This window comes from Ornithodoros turicata, chromosome 5 (assembly GCF_037126465.1).
Source record: "Ornithodoros turicata isolate Travis chromosome 5, ASM3712646v1, whole genome shotgun sequence".
Classification (NCBI taxonomy): domain Eukaryota; kingdom Metazoa; phylum Arthropoda; class Arachnida; order Ixodida; family Argasidae; genus Ornithodoros; species Ornithodoros turicata.
The window spans coordinates 18,924,199-18,932,533 of record NC_088205.1 but is presented as its reverse complement, the minus strand read 5'-3'; positions in this window follow the sequence as shown (position 1 = coordinate 18,932,533).

Below are 8,335 nucleotides of genomic sequence, written 5' to 3'. Positions count from 1 at the left end.
CGTGGTGGATTAGGAAATATGTTTTTCGTGCGTTCTGACTGGAGAAGGATACTGTGGTGGCGGCTAAGTATGTTGTTAATGTTTGGGATATTTCCGGCGAATGTTACAGTTAAGTTCACGGCATTACTTTCTGATTTGTTTTGTCTTTTCTCCAGTAAGCTTAGACGGTTTGCCTTGCGAGCTCTGTTGAGAGCATCTTGAACTCGATCGGGTGGATACTGACGACCGACAAAGGTTTGTTGCAGCTGTTCTAAATTTCTGTCCAGATCGTCGTCATTCGAGCAGATTCTCCTATACCGAAGGGCTTGACTATAGGGAATGGCCAGTTTCGTGTGGCGAGGATGACAACTATGGAATGACAAGTACTGCTGAGGGTCTGTGGGTTTACGGAACAGATCAGACGTTAAAACTCCATTGGTTAGCTTAATTTGAACATCAAGAAAGCTAACAGTGACGGCAGAGTAGGTGTGAGTGAAGTTAATAGAAGTATGGAACTCATTGAAATCGCGTATAAATTCCAATAGGCTGTCTTCCGAATGTGGCCAGATCATAAATATGTCATCAAGATAGCGCTTGTATAAAGTGGGTTTGTCCTCACGCCTGCTCAAGAATGCTTCTTCTAGTGAACCCATGAATAGATTTGCATAGTTTGGTGCCATTTTAGTGCCCATAGCGGTGCCGTTGACTTGTAAATAGTGGCCATCGTTAAATTCAAAGTTGTTGTTCTTTAGGATCAGTTCTAGTAGAGTAGATACGACAGATGGATCACAAGAATAATCAGAGTACTCTGAAAAAGCGGCCTCGGCTGCAGCTATGCCATCATCGTGGGGAATATTGGTATACAGGGAAGAAACATCTAACGTAACTAGGAGACTAGATGGGGGTGGCTGACATTGATTTAGTATTTGCAGGAAGTGATTGGTGTCCTTGATGTACGATGGTAGTCGCGGGGGTATGTCCTTAAGAAGATGATCTACGAAACTAGAGAGTTTTTCAGTGGCTGTCCCATTGCAGGAGACGATTGGACGTCCGGGGTTCCCCGGTTTATGAATCTTTGGGAGCATGTAGAATCTACCTGGCTTTGAGTTACGGGGAAGAAGGTATTCATATACCGCCGAATCGATCTTCTTTGCGGCCTTTAATGCCTTTAGTTGTTTTGTGATATCTGAAACAATCTGTTCCGTGGGATCAGTGTCTAAAGTTTTGTAAAACGTGGCACAAGCCAATTGTCGCAGTCCCTCATCGATATAATCCTGCATATTCATTACGACAATTGCACCACCTTTATCTGCCCTTTTGATTATTAGGTTTTTCGATTTTTTAAGATGCGACAGACTACTTTGCTCGGCTTGACTCAAATTTGGTTTGGTTTTGCGGGAAGAGGGATTATATGAAGTAATTATATCTTTTTGAACTGCTTTTATATATATATCAAGAGCTTTTTCGCGATTGGGCTCTGGCGTAAATTCACACGGTGGCTTGAAAGGTTTGGGTGTTGTATCAGGCTTATCATGAAAATACTCTTTCAGACGCATACGTCGGGCAAAATTATCTAAATCGAGATGGAGTTGGTATTCGTCTACCTTGTTATTATTTGGGCAGAATGAATGCCCACGGCTAAGAAGTGATAGTTCAGAATCGCTGAGGGGGTGGGACGACAAATTAACAACATTTTGAGGTGACGTATTGGTTGTGTTGTCATGAGCGTTAGGATTTTGATTGTCACAGTGTTCGGTTTCACCTTGGGAATCTAACGAGGGAGTAATTATGTTACTACTACCTGCGAGATTCGCGTTATATTTAGACATAAGGTCAGGATCTATCTGGTCCCTTGTCATTTTTTTACAAGTAGTAGTAAAAGTGCTTTCGTGCACTGGTATGCACAGAAGGTATAGGGAAGAGGAAGAATTCTGTGAGGCACGCGAAGACTTAGCTGGAGAGAGACTACGAGGGTATTCGTATTGGTTACGCTGGGGAATCTGCTGAAGACAGTGGAGAAGAGTTCTAAGTATATTTGTTCTTTAAAAAGTATGGCTTTCTCAAAAGGTGCCTTTCTTATAGAAATAGCGATGATGGCATTCTCCACAGAATGTGCTTTCATCTTTTGGAACTCGGTACATCTACTATATTAGAAAACTGTAACTGGAAGGAAGTTGAACAATGTGCATTTGGGGCACTTTGCTTGCAAAGATGATATTTCGGGTCCACTGATGGCAAGTTAATGAACAGGCCTTTGGAAAGTGCGGGGCAGAGGTGGACCTTTAACATGAACTGCACTAACGTGGAAAGCAGAAAGACAAGGCAAGGACACGAAGTACAGCACACAGAATGCCAGTATAGTCATCATGTGTGCTATGCTTCCTGCCCTTGCTTTGTCTTGCTGCTTTTATACCATACCTTTAAAATGCCCTGAATATAGTATCCTCAGTATTCAATTATCAGCTACTGAAGAAGTGTATATTACGGACATCTATTACGCGTCTTATACTTGTGCCAGAAGGTTGGAAACATCCAAACGCTGCAAGTCATAGTGAATATTCACCTATAACGAAAGAATACAGGTCATTATTGAGATGCGGCTCCGCTTGCAAATGGTGTAATGCGGGCTCTGCAGGGCCGCTGGGCAAACACTGAGATAGGGCTGTTTGAATGCCTGTGCAACTTGATTCTGTGTAGACCTCCGTGTTGAAGGATTAAAAAGAATCGAGGGAATCAAAATCGCGCATATTTGAAGACTTCGTGATATATTGGTGTTGCGAGTTATATACCAACCACTATCCATAGATCATGTGATCAGCGCAACGAGCAACGCAGACAGAAAGACAGAGTAGGCTGTGTGTCGCCCGTCCGCGTTGTTTCCTGCGGTGGTCAACATGTCTTCGTGGGTTGTAAACATCGAAACATGAACTTTGTGTTGACTATACGAGAAAAATATTCTGAAAAGTACCGTTCATTAGCACGCATTAAAGAACACTCGGGTGTGTAGAACAGCAAGCAAAGCACAAGCAAAGCACAGTGGTGTCGCTCATGATTATTGCTGCCTCCCGGCGCTCTACCCGGAAATATTGTTTATTTATTTGATTTATGTACCCTCAAGACCCTGAGGCATTACAGAGGAGAGTGGTAGCTATATTATACATAGGAAAAAACATGTATGTAGTGTTAGAAACGCAAAGAAGCACGATTTACACATGAAAATGCAGTACATATAAAATATAGATGCGGCGTTATAGGAACCGGTGATTTAAACATGAAAGTATAGTCACATAGGCCCTTCTTGAACTATATGTGATATAATGATCGATGCGATGGGTCCAGGAAGGTGGTTCCACTCAGACGATGTTCGAAGTAAAAGCGAATCATGAAATGACCTTTTGGCTATGATCAATGCGGGAAGAAATATGGTAAAGGTGGGTTACTTGAAGACGGGCGCAAGTTGAGGACAGTTTGACATTTTCTTAGCAATATTTTTTCTCGTCTGTGACACCAGAGTGAGCACAGTCGTTGTCTGGGCTTTGAAGTAACGTGTTGACGTTCTGCACGTGGCTTTTTTAGAAAGACGTCAGACGATGTTTTGCAGATGTGGTCGAGGTAAGAGGGGCCTTTGCCATCTGTAACTTTCGCGAGCGATGGGACTTCCAGTTTGCTCACTTCTGCTCCTCGGCTAATAAAATATGACATCGCCGCTATGATGCTGTGTCACTGCCCTGTGTTTTCATGTGCATTACTCGTGGCTGACCGTTTCGACTGGCACAGACAAAAGACAAAATTTAAATCCGGCATTAATTTTTTGATGTGCTCAACTTACCCATGGGGTGCACTCTTAAAAATGAGTTTCACCGCATAGCACGCTCCTAGCCAACCATTATCTCGAATGATATCGTTATCTGCCCTGATTTGTTGAAAACGGGAGGCGTACGCCTTTTTTGTGACAATTATTAACAGCATAAGTGTCACAAATAAGGCGTACGCCTCCCGTTTTCAACAAATCAGGGCGGATAACGATATCATTCGAGATGATTGTTGGGTAGGAGCGTGCTATGCGGTGAAACTCATTTTTAAGAGTGTGGGGTACGTTGATAAAAATATGTAGCCTGTTATTTTCGGCTCGTACGAAATAAATATCTGGTTTAGCACCACAGTAATTTGTGGATCATTTCTCAAAGGTTTGGGGATTCAGTTAATGAATTATGGTTCAATTTAGGCAATTATTGTGACTGCTATTGACAAAATATATGGTTCAACTGTCTTCAACGTAGACCACCTTACCCTATATGATGGAAATTGGATGTTCTGAGGCTGGAACACATAGAAAGGACAAATACATACAAAGTCTCAAGGGCCTAAGAGATTAATGATGAAAGGAGGAAGTCACTTGAAACGTTAGCCAGCTGTAGGACTTGAACCTACACCTTCTGGCTTACCGGTCACTGTCTAACATTTTCACTGACTTCCTTCTTTCATAAGAAATATATGTCGGCTATGAGATTAGAGGCTCCTTAAGGTAACTATTGTGGGGAAAAATTCAGTGGAAGAAGCAGAGACGAATAAATTTACGACGGATGGAAAGGTAATGTTTCATGGCAATTGTGACATTAGCAGTGCGGTTGTAATTCGCAAGTATAAAACGAGGGGCTCTATTGTATACAGATTCGATCAAGTCTGAAAGTGAATTCTGGCCGGAGTCCCATACAGGGGCTGCATATTCGAACTTGGTTCGTAGTAGCGATTTGTACAGTAAATTTTAACATTAACCGGGGTAGATGAAGTTTCGTGCATGGCGCACGCCTTTTTAGGTGTAATTTTGGTAACATCATAATGGAGCACGGTTTCCCACAAATTTTCCTTACTCGAGTGTTGTCTGTCCTTCAAAAATTCAGTCTTGCAACATCTCAACATTGTTCAACAGTATCGTAGACACTTGCGCGTGCTCGATTATCGATAGCGATGCATATATGCATTAGCTCGTACCTACGATATGCAAGACATAATGAAAGCAAGATTTGCACTGACACTTGATCTTTAGTAATGCTTTCCAAATTTTGTAAAATATCATCATGGGGATGCAATGTTACGCAACCAGGTTGAATGTGCATAGCGCACACCTTTAAAGGTGTGAAAAAGTTTACAGTGTAGAGTGTGGGATGCGTTCATCATGACAATTAGCAAATGAGATGAAAACTCCGAAGTATTTATAGTTCGACACAAGTTCAAGTGAGACATTGTTAATTGGGTATGTTGCGTGCATTGCGTTAGAACATGAGACAGTCATGGACTTACAATCATCTGCGTATAAACGAACAGAAGAGGAATGTAGTACCAATACGTGGTTTAAGATGTGTGTGACCCTAAGGCCCGGTTTCGCCAACGTGGATTAACATTTGAGCCGAGATCAACGGTCCCTTAACGTGAATTTAACGCTTAGCTCTGCTTCATTAAAGGAAGCTACTGTCACTGAAGTCACTATCATCACGTCACCGTCTAACGTTTGTAAAAATGATTTGAATGTTCGCTTGAAGTTTTAGCAACCCTTGATCTCTGTCCAAAGTTAACCTGCGTGGCAAAGTTAAGTGGCCAGTTAAGCAAAGCAAAACTGTTCAGAGCTATTAGGAAGGTCACACCTTCATGCCACGCAATTTCGAATGGCAGATTAAAAATAAGCCTAACCTGCGCATGATTTGGCATCGTTGTTTACAAGCATGTCTCACAGCTTCTCACCAGCTCGCGTGGCTCAGTGCTGATACCTCAGCCAGCGTGTTCTTGAAAGCGGGGGGGGGGATATGTTTATTAAGAAAAAGAAAGGAAAGGTCAGCCAGACGAAGGTCGGCTTGCTATTCCAAACAAAAAAGGCAAGGGAAGGGGAAGGAAAGAAAAGGGGACGAAAAGAAAAATAAGAAAAGAAAAGGGGAAGAAAGAAGGAGAAAAGGGGACGAAAAGAAAAGTAAGAAAAGAAAAGGGGAAGAAAGAAGGAGAAAAGGGGAAGAAAGGAAAAGTAAGAAAAGAAAAGGAGAAGAAGAAAGCAAAGGAAAAGGAAAGGAGAAGAAATGAAAAGAAGAAAGAAAAAGAAGAAACGAAAAGGAAAAGAAGAAAGAAAAAGAAGAAACGAAAAGGAAAAGAAGAAAGAAAAAGAAGAAAAGAAAAGGAAAAGAAAAACCAAACTAAAACACAAAACTAAAACTGAAAAGTCACACACACAGTCACACAATTACAAGGCGTTGACAAGGTTCGAAGGAGGAGCGCTGTGGTGACTGCCCACTGGGCCGAGAGAGAAACTCAGGGCTCACAGGGAGCCCAGGAGACCCGTGTTACGCAGAAAGCGGAGCACCGCTTTTGTGACTCTCCACTGGTTAGCCCGCTGCACAGGGCCAAGGAGTGTTGCGAGGGAAACGTCTGTCCGTCCGTCCGTGCACCCAAGCTCTGAGAGATGTTGCCAGAGCACGGCCCGATGATGGTGGTGACGCCGACAGTGGAGGAGCTGATGAGAAATATCGTCTTCTACACCGCAGCAGGGGCAAGTGGGAGATGAGACGCGGCCCATTTTGAACAGGAGTGAACGGGTGAGGGCAACGTTCAGCCGGAGACGATGTAGAAGGGTCTCCTCCTCGCGGGTACAGCGGCAGCCGATGACAAACTCCAGTGAGGGGTCGATGGACTGCAGGAACGCATTAGGTCGGATAGCGTCTACAAGAAACTGGCGGGTGCCGTCGCCGCAGAGACGCCGTATAAGCAGGCGGCACGCAGACACCGGGAGCGGTAGCAGGGGCACCGGCGTGGCCGCATCAAGGGCGGCGCGTCTCGCAGCCGCGTCAGCACATGTGTTGCCGTGTAGCCCTGTATGCCCGGGTACCCACTGAAGTCAGATACGGTGGCCGACCGAGGAGAGTTGGGCGTACTCCTGAAGTACCATGGTACGCAGATCGCTCACGACACTCGGGTGGTATGTGGACAGGAGCGCCAAAGACGCCTTGCTGTCTGTGAGGACGACCCACGCATCAGGCACAGATTCAGCGATATACCGCAGAGCGGCCAGCAGTCCGAGCAGCTCCGCATCCGTGGAGGACACTGTGTAGGGAAGTCGGAGGGCGAGGTCACGGTTTTCCTGCGAGACGTAGTAGGCCGCTGCAGATGACGCATTCGCTACCGATCCATCAGTATAGATGGCGCGGCTCAGAGGATAGGCCGAACTGAGATGCTCGAGCGCGAGCTGGCGGGCTACTGTCACAGGCACATCGTTCTTCCTCTGGAGGCCGGGAATAGTGGCACAGGTCTCGGGTCTTGCAAGCGTCCACATCGCAGGGGCGTGCAAGGGCAGGGAGAACTGTGCAGGGACGGACCCTTTGAGGCGACCGAGAGCACGACCGAAGTCAGAGGCTGGGCAGTCTTCGTCGACGTGGCGAAGGTAGTGGAGAGGGTGCCGCGTAAGGTACCGTGCGAGAACACTGAGGGTTGCACCGTCCCGCAGAACATCGATCGACGGTTCACGTGCCTCGGCTAGGACAGAGTATGTCTCGGTGGTCGAAGGGACTCCCAAGCAGACGCGGAGGCTCCTGGCTTGGCTAAAGAGCAGATCTCGATTTCTGCTTCGGCTGATACCGTGCAGGATGGGAAGGCTATACCGGAGAGAACCCAGCACGAGGGATTGGTGGACACGGCGGAGGTCAGAGAAGGATGGGCCCCATCGCAAACCAGCGAGGCAACGAAGAACCGCCACGTAACTGTTGATCTTGGTTGGAAGAGCCTTAATGTGGCGAGACCAGGAAAGGTCACGGTCGAGTACCACGCCCAGGTACTTGCAGTACGGGACAAATGGCAGTGGTGAACCTTCAATGTCGAGCGGGAACCTCGTGAATGATCGACGAGTGAACACCATGGCCACAGTCTTGCTGGGTGAAACGGAGAGACCGCGGTCGGCGAGAAACGCGACGATAATATTTAAGCCTCCCTGCAGTCGATGCTGAATGGTGTCGCGGCGAGCGGCAGATGTCCATAAGCAGATGTCGTCGGCATATAGCGTGAGGCGCGTGTGGTGGGGCAGTAGGGCAGGAAGAGAGGCCATGATGACATTGAAGAGCAGGGGGCTGAGCACACTTCCTTGAGGAACGCCTCGGCTAACAGGGTGGGGGTCAGTGTCCCCCTCAGTGGTCCGAACAAACAAAAAGCGGTCGCTCAGGAAGTCCTGGATCCAAAGAAGGGGAGCGCCTCCGATACCACTTTCTTGCAGTGTCGCGATGATGGCGCTATGAAAAACGCTATCGTACGCTTTCTTTACGTCCAGGAAGACGGCACCAGTCATGCGATCTTCAGCTCTTGCCTGCTGCGTCTCAGTCACTAGGTC